We start from the raw sequence: 13,547 nt of genomic DNA, 5'->3' as shown, positions 1-13,547 counted from the left end.
CATATTATTAGAACCTATCGCGTCCAATGCAAAAGTTGTAGTGCATCCAGAAGTCATCTATTTTATTTATCTAATCGTAACATGACAAACTGATGGTCCACCAGTCTACCAACCAGTCTTCCAGCAAGTCTAGTGTTGCACTAGATTGTTTACTGACCATCGATATTCTGTTTCTAGTTATGGCATTACCAATATTGTCACTAGTCTACCGATAATATCGCCATTTTTCAGTAATAATATCGATTGTATTGATTACGGTCCATAAGTAATTGATACTATTGATAAATGTGCTGATGTAATTATTGTAATACTTATTGTGTTTTGCCGCATATTAACTACTTGGCCGGAATGTGTTAATCGATTGCTAGTGCTGTCGATAATTTTACAACTGATATTATTGATATTATTGCAAAATCCAATAGTTCATTCTTCATAGATACTATCAATGCTATCAATGCTTTTGTATCATTGATGGTATCACTAGTTTTTACAATCGATAGAAATAATATCTTAAACACTTATTGAGTTGAAAATGTCGATAGGCGATAAATCGATGGATGAGCAACTCTAAGCTAGTCAGATTTAAAGTCGATCCAACTGAGTCATTTGCTTCCGGAGAACGACTCGCTACTGCGTGTACTAACGATGAATTATTGGAAGTGTTTGTGAGTGATACAGTTATGAATGGCGATGTCAGAGGGTTAGTTCCAAGTTCTAAGGTTTTCGATCTAACAAAGTAAGGGAACATTGAAAGAGTAAGAAATGATGCCATCAGTGTCCTAACATAAGCACTATAAGCAGCCCCTAACAGTGCCTGAATGTGTCTGTATTACTACCAACTTAATATTATATCAATGCACTCCTTTATCTGCAACTGATATTCCCAATGGGACTTAACTACATTACTTTGTGGTCACAATGAATATTATATTTCGTTAATTGTTTAAATAAAATGCTCTGTGGATTAGTAATAACTTCGTTGAACTAAGAATAAAGTGTATAACAAAGTATGGTAGAGTTTGAAAATACAAAAAAAAATAATTTAAAGATCTGATTTACAATGAATCAATTAAAACAAGAACACAAAGAAAATTCGTTCGGCCATTTCTGCAAAATTAAATAATACAGATATTAAAACACAAAACATTTTCCAGACACGTTCCAACAAAACCCTATAAGGCCAACGAACCAACAAAGCCAGATATCACATTCGCTCTCCGTACATAAAACTCTGATCCAGATTTCGTATTCCAAAACCATTTTCCGCATAAACATTAAATTTTATACGGACTAAAATTTCACATAGGAACGGCAGTAGAAGCCCGACTAGTTTCTGAGCCGCTAAATGAATTAAGCCCAGTAAATTCCATAGCTGAGAATATTCCTGCATAAAGTAAGCATAAATATCTCGCTTTCTATCGACACGGGTGTGAGCTTTGGTACAGAAGAAGCGATTTTACTAACGTTTTTTACATTGAATGATGGTATGGTATATAATTATTAATGTTGGATTTAATGATCACAAAGAAATTATTACACAAAAAACATAGTCAAAATACTGGTTTCATAGAATAGCGCACATGAATTTGACAAACTTGTTTATTGTGTTAATGTTTGTTATTCACTTTAATTTGGTAAATACAAAACAATGGCGATACAATAACCTAGAAAATAAATTGGTCCCTTAGAAAAAGGGCAAGAAAGCGATACCACTTAAAGAAGCATGTCTAAATGCCTACATATTTCACATTGCTGACGTATCAGATATTGACGAAATTCATTCGATAGAAAAAAAACTGATAGATAAAGAATTATAACTTAAGCTCACGACTATAACCCAATTGGTAGTCAAAGGTGCATCAATCGCAAAATGAACTAAGTTAGTACCCATGCCTCACAGAGCTTTCTGTTAGACGTTCAACATTACAGGTGGAAATGTGAAACATGAAACAATATTTTGTAAAACTTCTGAATTCTCAGTAGCAATTGACTAGGATCTCGCGTCTCCCGCAACTATACCAGCCTCTGAATCTCCGACACTGGCGCTAGGGGCCGTCCGTATATTTCACGGACGGTCTGCATTTAATAGCCCGGCGGTTCCCCGATAATTTTATTATTGGTGGATTTTTATTTTTTTTCTCCTCTCTGCCGATGACGTCGCTTTATTCAAATAAAAATAATAGCGCTAGTTTCGCGTTGAAACCTCCTAGCGGGGGTCCAATGTTTAATGGGATCCTTCGTGTTCATTATATTTTTTTGATGAGTGCGTTTAATTGCTGATTTTGGTTCGATGTGTTTAGGGTCTGTGGTGAATTATTGGTCGATGAGTTATGCGTTTCTTTTCAATAATCATTGAAGTTCTAAAACGATTCTTATTTGTACCTATATTTCTAAAAATGACACTGAGAACGTCACAATATTTTGAGAAAACCTATCTTCTCTCTCTCTCTTTGTGGGAACATGACCAATTTATTCGATTGTTTAATATTCATCGGCTTTTTACTGTCGGCTACCTACTTATCGGCTCTTCAATCAAAAGAAAACAATATTGTACAAATGTTACAAAAATCAACAAGCCCAATTAATTTACATCACAATTGCTTTTATTGTAACCAAACGGATGCGTTACGTAATCGGAACCAATTCCCTTCAATATTTTAACCGTAAACCATAATTCATGGGAACTAAACCTATAAATTTCCAAACGCAATTCATAATGATGACTATATATATTTCTAAATTAACATTTACTATAATCACTTGCCAAAATAGCCCTTTTTAACTATGAATATCATTGTTGTGGTACCACTTTAGCTTTTACTGACGGAATATATAAAATAGTATCTTATTGCTCAGAATTTAACGGCGATACACAGAGCAATGTGTATGCGTGATAGTCTTTGGTTGAAAGTGGGGTCAAAGCAGAGGTTAGTACAATAAAATAAAATGGTTGAATGGTTCGATCCTGTTCAAGCATCGGGGTTCGAATCGATTAGTAGTGTGATAATGGGTTTAGAGTAGAGTGAATTCAAATTTGGAATACAAAAGGGATATTCCTGGGGTTCTCTTCGTGTTTGGTTACCTTAAATTCTGTTGTTTGTAGCAGATATTTGTGTTGTGAGTGATCTGAAAAGACAGAAAAACATAATTAGGAATTATTTTTCAATAATTAAAATCAGTACCTACTTCAAATTTGTTTCTAGCTTCTTGTCTTCAGTGAATGATGTGACCATTTTAACAGTATTTCAAATTAGTAATTGAAATCCTATTTCATTATTCTTTATAACCATTTTCAAATGACTTCCTAGATATTTAAAACTTAATTCTATATCAAAATTATTTTCTTGACAATCAAATTTGATGGTGTTACTACTCCTATATAAAATTGTTACCCCCATATGATCACACGATAAGTACTCATGTTAAACCCTTTCAAGTAAATGAATGAGGGGTTAATTTGGTATTTTAGAATATTTTTTAACTATACATACTTATGACTCAGTGAAGCTTATTTAGTAGCATGTATTTTACTATAGTGTCAACGGCCTCCGTAGTCCAGTGGTTGAGCGTGGGGCTCACAATGCGGAGGTCCCGGGTTTCGAATACCACAAAAATCACATTGTAAGTCCTGGTTTCCTAAGAATATTACAGGCATCAGCCTGATGATCACCCGATCCGTCTGTCCGAAAAGTAACATAATCCCTGCTTTGGAAGGCACATTAAGCCGTCGGTCCCGGTTATTACTCACTGATAAAACGACATAGTCGTTATATGAGCAAGGTCAGGGGGTTTTGGCAACTCGATAATATACCAGATACCAGGGTTGGTTGGTAATCTACCTTACAACCTACTCGATAGGAGAAGAAGAAGACTAGAGTGACATTAAAAAGAAATCTGCTTCAACCACTTTACCGTTGCTTAGATTCAAACGAGTGTCATAGCACATGATCATGTTTCTAAGATGAATAGCGTAAACAATTAATCAAGTTTATTCAATGAGAAAAACATCTTACATTATAATTCATATTTTTTATTTGTAAAAAAAAGAAATCAATGATGATGATCATGGCAAAAATGTCACTATTGTTAACACTGATAAAAGGTTCCCATAAAACATAACCATCAATCAATATGGGAAACATTTTGACAAAACTGAGCCTTTTTAAAGCGGTAGTCAACAAAATCACGCACTCGAAACGGTGTTGTATTCAGAAATAAATCATTGAAAACATTCAACACTTTGAAACGAATCGATTCAAAAAAACTACGTTCATTGAGTCGCTAACAATGAAGATCGCTATAACAAAGAATACACCGGGAGTGGTACAGTTTATGAGAAATTTGGAGACGGAGTTTAAAAAATGAAAAAGATATTCTTGGTAATTATAGAATCAAAACTAAATATAACATAAGCTCAGCTCACGACTATATTATCCTAATTGGACAGTTCACCGAGCTTTCTGTTAGACCAACGTGATAGGCGGTGAGCCATATCGCCGTCTATAAAGGTCTAAACCTAAGAGTTAAACAATAAACTAAAAGATACGGATTTTAAAAGGCATCTGGACTTACGATTATAATAACAAAAGTATCTATAAGTTGTCTTCAGTTATGTCTGCCTACTCTCATATTTAAAAAGCTTCAGTTACAGTGAACATATTAGGTCAATTAGCATTTTCTTTTAAATTGTACCAATCGCCAGCATCGAAAATCGCCATAACAATGCTCTTAGTCCCGTGCATAAAATAAAAACAGAATAGCACTGATTATTTATAAGTACTCACTATTGTTTAATACGCATTGAATGGACTAACCGGTAACGATAACGAATGAAAGTTGAATGGAATGTATTGTCTAATAAATGAATCTCACCATAATGTTAATACTGAGTTTGTGTAATTTGCTCATCAAATCAAATCAGATAGGTATACTTTTTTGCACACAAACAAAACTTACAAACATTTAGCAACAGTACAAATAGGCGGTCTTATTGTTCTGAAGCAATTTCTTCCAGGCAACCATTACCAGGAATCACCAAGCTTTACATGTTGATTGTCTGAAAGTAAGATGATCCGTGCTGCCGTTGGTCCGATCCGTGTTGGATTGGTTACTACTTACTGATATAAGTGAGTAACCGTCACATAAGCTATGTCGCGAGCCTTTGGCGGCTCAATAATAACCCTGACACCAGGGTTGCTGAGGTTGGGAATCCACCTCACAACCCACACGATAGAAGATAGAAGAAGACTACCAGGAATCAGCAATATAAAAGCTTGGAAGCGGGGCAGTGCAACAACAACGGGTGTAAACCACAATCATCATCTGGTGCAACAAAGTCATAATTGCAGTACGAAATTTAACTAACAGTGTCAGATAACTACAAAAGTTTGATTAAGACAACATATATAAAATCAAGCCTATTTCCTGCTGGGGTAGGTATAGAACACGGAATTTTACTTACCTACTACGATCCTGACTCACCACTTTCGGTTCTACACCAAAAAATCTAGGCTGTATGAATTCGTTTCCTGTGCTTATTTTTTTTTTATAGAATATACTTTATTGATCCTTTCGTCAATGGCTGCCGTATTATTATATTTTATATTAAGTTCCACTTAAGAGTATTACTTTAAATTGGTTTAGTTTTCTTAGTCCTTCATTCATAAAAAAGTGGCGCCATCGCATCCGTAAAAGAGAATTCATACTTGTATGTAAAGCGCAACACATAACAAAAATTTTAATTTAGACTTCGAACCTTTTTTAACTCAATACCATTTTAACAAATTGCTGTTAAAGTGTGAAGACATAAATATTTCGAAACAAGTAAACAGAGGAAATCGCGACAAACATCTTTACCTTACATAAACAAGAAGAATACTAACAATAAAGAAACCTCAAATATTTTATCAAGCATTAAGTTTCATGGTTTTAACAACATACAAAGAAAACAGTTGAGTACGTATATTTGAAATGGACAAATATTATAAAGACCTACTTAAATTTTGGGAATAGACAAAGATTTCCGGATTGGACAAAGCATTTGATTATATGTATTTGTTTTGGGTCATTGCTCTGCTGCAGAATAGGGAATTATACATTATGCTACTTACCATCCCAAACATATCATAAAAGTCAATTAAGGGATTATGACATCTAACCTATCACCATACAGTTCCTTGTTACCTACTCATGTTAATACTTCAATATCATATACGATTCGTGATTGTGAAAAGGTTAGATACCTATAAAACTTCATGGTGGAACGCAACACAACCATCTACTACTTCTACGTGCACAAAAGCTTTTTCTATTTAAGACTCCATAAATGTCCACTTGATGAACACAACAATCCAAAATCGATAGGACCCTATTAAACCAGTCCCCTCAGAGACTGTATCTTATTTTGGCAGTTCATGGCAAATTGTTCTTAATCTGGATTGGTCTCCCTTCAAATCCGGGCATAAAACCCTTATGCTATTATCGCTGTTGCTATCTGCAGGGCGTGTTTTATCGTTTACATCCAAACGTTCAATTATTTTTTCGTTTATTAGTGAGGTTGGATCATATGATTGGTTTTCATGTTTATCTGCTTGTGTATATAATAAATATTAGTTCCGAGTAGACTTAATACGTTAGCTTAAGGTTTGCTTTATCTGTAGGCCTAATTATTTACTAAATTAATGTTACTCGCTTTTAATAATTTTAATTCATATTAAAATCATATTTAATGTAATATGAATGAAAGAGACTTTAAATAAATAAAAAATATAATAATATTTTCAAAACAATACTGGTACTACAGTGTTTACTTTGCACTAAGTGAGTGAATCTTTAAAGCGACTATTTTCATAACAACTTTATGAAAAAGACACACATTATAAAAGCATAAATAAAAGATAGATGTTAAAGATCATACAACATTGTTGTTTGATACACATATAACTTGCTCTACAGGACGAAAGTAAACTTTATCGTCCTATCTGCAGTACTAAGGGGTAGAACCGATGCAACGATTAGCGAATGTACTCCACAGACCGTATAAGAGTGAGATAAGGCTCTGATAACACCTAATGCAGATGCTTACTATCCCATAGCACACTACCACGCCAACAGCCTAGCGATCGAAACGCCCTGAACAATGTTCATTGCTGTTTCATCTAAGATAAGTGTTGCATGTAAGCGAGGAAAAACATTAATGGACTTCCGTACGCGAAGAATCGTTGCAACGACTTCCCGCGATGGTCGGATCGCGTGTTGGCAAAATGTAAATGCTATCGCGAATTATTTGCCTAGTTTTATTGCTTTGTCGAGGCTGATAAGTTGGAAGCCAGTCCTGGTTCCGTAGTCATAGATCGGATATTTTGTGGGGCTGGTAATTTGCTAGGAAATTATACTGCTGAAATGGATAGGTTTAGGTAGTATTGTGTTTCTGTAGGTTACTCGTAGCTTCGCGAGTTGTTAACATAATTTTCTGGAATAATTTATTGCGTCTGGTTAGAGCAAAAGCTTTTAGCAAGTAGTAACTTCTACGCTGGATGGGGGGCGAATAAAAGTATAGAACGCGTCCAGCTGCTTGTATTTCAGGGTATTATCATGTCAGAACCTTTGTTCCTAATAATAATGATGGACTTATGAGTACATTATAAATAATTTTTAATAAATGACTTTGCAGCAAAGCGGCTGCAAGTTTTCTGCTGATTACTTGTAGTACTCCTTACTCCATTAGGGAGTGAGGGAGTGAGTCTGTTTATGTACCTTAGTAGATACTTGCTTATAATGACATAGGCAATCTATTGAAACACACTATTGAAGGGTGTTAGTGACATCGTTACGAAAGCCTTGAGGAATGGTTCAGACCATGGTTCTGAGTTGATATCCCATACACCCGTACAAGTAAGAACAGGTAGCCATACGCGTACGTATGGGTGTTGGTGACATCGTAACGAACACTGAGGAAAATGAGGAGTTTCACATTGCAAAAGTATAGAATTGCAAAAAACATCATGAGTTTTTCGTGGGAAATTTCGACTTGACATTAACTTACAATCATGAGCTGAATCATTCCCCTTAGTATTCGTTACGATGTCATTAACACCTGTATAATATATTTAAACATATTTTACATGTGAATAATAAAGATGTTGTTTATCAGAAATAGGTAACGCGTTAGACGGCAATTTTAAAATTACAACTTATCAAATTGACGATGTGATTAAGGTGCTTACTGCTAGCAAAAACCACTACAAGTTTGTTTGAGAGGTTGCAAGTTCCAACTGGGAATTTAGACAGGAATTCTACACCGTTGCTGTCAGCATGATGAATGATGAAGCGAAGCGCTAAGTGCGGTTTGGCGGAATGTTAATAGGTAAAGGGTGGAACATTGTAGTGGTTTAGTGCTCTATGATTAGGTCTTTTATTCATTGTACACTTTAACAAAGTGTTAAATTAGAATCTGCAATATTACGTATGTACATAAAGTCATATACGTAATCCGTCATGAACAGTAGATCTTATTCCAAAGTGACAATGATTGAAATTTCGCATTTTCGCAAAATGAGTCGATATTTTAATAGATTTAGTTGGATTTTTTCGGTACGCCGTTTAATATTAAATACCTACTTTTGATACCAAGTTCTAATGCGAAATTCATAATTATGTTAGATATAAATGTTGTGACAGTTCGTCAGCCCTTTTAACACTGTCCCAGCCTATTTGAAAAAGTAAACCTGGTAAGTAAAAAAATCTAACTTAGCTTTAAATGTCTTATATTTAACCGAATTAACATCAGTTGAAATTATGAATATCAAAACCCTTATTCATAAGGATTTCAACTTTACCATTGATGCAACATCATTATTTTCCAAACTGGTCGACAATAGAAGTATGAATATGGAAATACTGGCTTCATAAGGAATTGTCTCTTGTACATTGCTTAATGCAAATCCTATTACAGTGAGGATAAACAGTAGTGACTAGCAGTTTGTTGACTGACTCATAAGTTGTTGAAACCTTATGTCTCTGACGTTGAACTTTTAATACTGGCTTGTTTATAATGGAATAAATAATATGCTGTTGAGAGGCTTACGAGTTTGTATAAGGAATGGGTAAGATAATAAGGAACGTAAGGAAGAAAATTAACTGATCGACTAAGATTCCATAATACAAGCTAGAATGGTAGGAAGTAGATAAGCGCTGAATGAGGGAAATTGTTGACCACGCCGGCGGAGTTGGTATCGAGGTTCAGAAGTGTTTGTTGTCGCGAGCTGATTGGCCACCTATGGCTAGAGTAATCAAGTCGTTGGTATCGTATATTACGTCCTTCGGACGCCGGTACTTTTCAGTACCGTCCCCAAGCGGGATGTATATGGAAGGCAAAATCGACTAGCAGCAGAAGTAAACGTTCAAAATATAATAAAACTACTAACTAAACAACAAGGTGTAACTGATCCCAAAGATCTAAACGGCATTAAAAAGGAAACAAGCAGGGTTTATCCCGGGCTCATTATGTATACTTTTTGTTTTGCCCCGATCGCATTATACCAAACATTCCGGATTGATTCAGATCCGCAGGTCGAGTTGAATGCATAATACATGTGACCTTACGATCATGCCGGTCGCTGAATATGTGAGAAGCGAAGAACTAGGTTTAGACTGGATGTGACAGCGCTTTTGCCACTATTATTTTTGCAGCAGCTCATGTTTATCCCTGTGTTTTGAGTTTCTCCTATTACATGGTACTTAAATATAGCTGGTGAGAAGTGGGTGTATATACTATACATTTCTGTCTACCCTTTCGGAGTAACCGGTATGATGCTATATTATATTGTTGAAGTCGGCTAGTGTTTTGTAGTTTGAGCAAGAATTGGAAAGTGACGTTCACAATAAAGGCAGCATTTTTAAAGCTATATTTATAAGTTTATTCAGAAAAATCTAGTTTGTTAATAAAAACAACATCAACGTTAAATAAACTCACGACTATATCCCGATTGGGGCAGTCAGAGGTAGCAAGAAAGACGACAAGATGAAATAAGCAACCACACCTCACCGATCTTTTAAAAAAATATAATTGGTCTTCACAATTATGCAGTTGATTTATTTTCTCAAAATATTTATAAAGATTAATAAAACATTCATAATAATGATTGAAAAAGTATTCATTTTATTTAACAGAGCCGACCGACAAATAACACTGTTGCATTTCCAAATCATCTGTTTCGACTAATCCTTCCAGAACATTTTCTGTATCTTCGGCGGCGCAATTGCGGCATATGAGCCCGGGGCTTGAAGGGTTTTGACATTGCCTACTACTCGGGAGAATTATCCAGCTACCGATTTGCATGGAAATAAGTCCCCACTTTATTTTCCTGTGCGAGAATTAGTGGTAAATTATGCTTATGAAGCGGCACTTGCAAAAACTATTCCCAGAGACTATATGGAGGGTCTTGTTTCTTAAGTACGTTGATCGTCAAGATTTAGATAGTAAAATTAGTATTCATAGCCCTGTATTGACTGCCGTGGTATTTTTATACTTTGATGATCGAAGTGGGGTCTCACATTATAGGAAATTCTGGTAGAAGCAGTTTTCTCTATTGCGTTATTCTAGTTGATTAGACTTTCTAGGAATCTCTTGTTTGAATGGCACCATCTCAATATTATGTATTTTATTATTATTGAATATTTTTGCGCTTATCTATATTTAGAGGTCAGCGTAGAATGTTTTCCTTCTCTATTTATCTTTATACGTCACTTCCAAACTCACCTCTTTCTTACTCTCTCTTTCATTACAAATTAAAATTTCCTGAGCTGTCATTGATTTAATCTTTAATTACCTGTACTAGATCAATGCAGAGGGATACTCTTTACCTCTTCCGATCAACGAGAGGACTGTACCAAGCAGTAAATTTGACTATTGTATAAAGTAACTCTATCTCTTTAATTTAAATCTTCTTCGTTACGCTTGCAATCAACATTTACTTACCCAATACAACCTTGGTAACAGATTAAGGTATCCTTTTACAAAACAGTTTCAAATCACAGATCGAGGCAGTATACTAAACATGAGAAATTAAACGTCATAACAAAAGAGATTCTGTTTGAAAAGATATCAGTCTGTTGTAATACGTTTTACGCTTTGATTCAAATTCAAATGAAACGTGTTATGTTTTTAAAATAAAGATAGTATTAGCGAGGGTAAATAATAAATAAAATAAACTTTTAAAAAAATAAACATATATGTTGTATTTTTTGCAAATGAAATTAAAGATGGGACTCTCAAGAATGATAAACTTTTTTAAATTCTGTTTATTTTTATTTGGTTTTTCTTTTGAATTTATCTGGTTTACCTCTCATTAGATTCAAAATGTCAGCCCATACCGCGTTAGTATCAATTTCAGTCACAATTTCTTCTCCATCGTAAATCTAATATAACAAGCTAAGTCTGATTTTAACACGCTTGATTCATTGCCTGATTTCCTTGCTCAGTGAGCATATAATTCATTTGCCGTAGTGTACCTATAGTAATTACAAATCTATGCAAAAGCTACGTGGGCGGTCTTATTCTGTGCTCAATGGTTTAATGATTTCTATAGGAAAATTATTACTGGGAAACGTATAACCTTTTGTTGTTATTTAGCTGGCTCAACGTCAAAGGACGGAAATATGAGGGTATTTAAAAGGTTGGATATGTGAAACAAAACAAATGTGAAGGCTTGATCTTTGTATGCTGAGGGTGGAAATTATCCACACGGTGCTGCCTACCCCAATTAATATTTATTGAAATATATTGGTGATGTTATACGAAGATGCAGTTCGCAAAACTAGGTACCAATTAGGTCACATACCTCCGAAACTCATTTCTCGAGTATGTGGGTTTCCTCACGATGTTTTCCTTCCAAACGTTAACATGAATTCGAGAAACGATTTCGAAGATCTTAGGTTTAGGCCTGCGACCTTACAGTGAGAGTCAAACGTTATTTCAACTGGGTTACCACGGTTGGGCTATTACATGGTAAGTATTACAGTCATTGATATACAACTACAGTTCTTAAAAAAATGTGCACGAAAATGAGATATCCTGTAAGGGCACCGCGATAGTAGCGTACATTATGTAAGAAAGTGCTACGTATAATAACAATAGCATTTTTATGGAATTAAATTTAATATGATCACTGTTGATATACTGTTCGATAGCGTGTCCAATGATAAAGATATTGACAGAATTAAATATCACTAAGTAAATACAAGTACTGTCAAATAAAATAACAGTGTCTGAGTTTAAAAAAATGCAGCGAGTAATTCCGATGCGATCTAATCGATCGCTTGTTGAAATAAATCTATAGCTCTGGAAATAAATAAAGGCATGTATTTAACGAGGCGACAAATTAATTGGATTTAGGGATGTAAAAATAATGAAAGCAGGTAGCAAAAATAATAGGTTGGCAGCAACGGTGAAGAGTAATTTTTAGTAGAAAGTGGCGGCTAAAAAATCAGTTATAAGCTTTGTTTTAATTTAAACTGGCATCGATTTATTGTTATGGCAACTGAATTTATTGTTAAGTTAACGCCTTGACGGCGACTAAAAAATAGAAAATAGGCTCTCTTAAATTATACATTGGGGTTGTAAATATAGTTAACCTAGGTGAGAAAAAAATATGAACAAGGTTATAAAAAATATACTTTGAGCGACATTTTATGAGCTCTAAATAAAGCAAATATTGGCATGCAAAAAATATTATTGGTTTATAATAATACTTGATAATACTTGTATCTTAAGTTTGATGGTTTTTTCTGCCGAATTTAATTAAACAGAAAACTTTTCGACTATTTTCGTTTCGGTTTTTTTCACTTCGCTGAAATCACGTTTGCCTAAGTTTCGTTTGACTTAATAACAATTCGTTCTTTTCGTTACTCCGACGTTTCATTTGTGGGAAAAACTATTTTCCGAAGTTAGGGTTGGCCGAAATACATTTTGTCCCAAATATCATGATGCCGAACATTCATTACACTACTGTTAATAAACCTTCAAAATCTGTGACCTTAAAAGGTCTTCACCGCCGCCTCTCGGCCCTTCGGGCCTCGATGGTCACAAGTAACCTAACCCACTCGGCTATATGGCAGGGGCTCGCTTTGCTCGCCCCCTGCCATACAGCCTTCGTAACCTATATCTACAGTGTCGGGGTGCCGCGAATTTCCGTGCTCGCTTCGCTCGCACCCGTGACTGCTGTCGTTACGAAACAAATCTTCACCGCCGCCTCTCGGCCCTTCGGGCCTCGATGGTCACAACTAACCAAAATATGTCAAATAGATCATATAGGGAATGAAAAAACTTCAAAAGAGACTTCGGCTAATAGTAAAAATTGTGAAAATATTACAAGTAAACAATAACAGGCAATCGTATCATCCCGTGATAACCGCCCGCCGCTTGCCATTGGCTAATAACGCCCTACACCACCCCCCGCACCGCGGCCCGCACTCTGCTAAGCGTGCGCGCTTGGCGCCGTTTTCATTAAATTTTGATTCCCAAACAAAAATATTAGAATCCTAATACT

The 13,547-nt window shown here is 35.2% G+C and overlaps 1 protein-coding gene and 1 long non-coding RNA gene across 2 annotated transcripts in view; one reads left to right on the top strand and one right to left on the bottom strand.

Moving 5' to 3' along the window:
* The window catches only part of LOC126367196 (netrin receptor UNC5B-like), a 195,949-nt gene that overhangs the window by 163,404 nt on the left and 18,998 nt on the right, over positions 1-13,547 (bottom strand). The window contains exon 2 of the mRNA XM_050010616.1: positions 3,083-3,126. The gene's annotated coding sequence lies outside the window, so the exon portion shown is untranslated. The remainder of the gene's footprint in view (positions 1-3,082; positions 3,127-13,547) is intronic.
* LOC126367228 (uncharacterized) overlaps positions 1-13,547 on the top strand; it is a 34,892-nt gene that overhangs the window by 17,232 nt on the left and 4,113 nt on the right. The gene's annotated exons all lie outside the window — the stretch shown is intronic.

Source organism: Pectinophora gossypiella, chromosome 5, assembly GCF_024362695.1.
Source record: "Pectinophora gossypiella chromosome 5, ilPecGoss1.1, whole genome shotgun sequence".
In the NCBI taxonomy this organism is placed as follows: Eukaryota; Metazoa; Arthropoda; class Insecta; order Lepidoptera; family Gelechiidae; genus Pectinophora; species Pectinophora gossypiella.
This window is presented reverse-complemented; position numbering and strand designations above follow the sequence as displayed.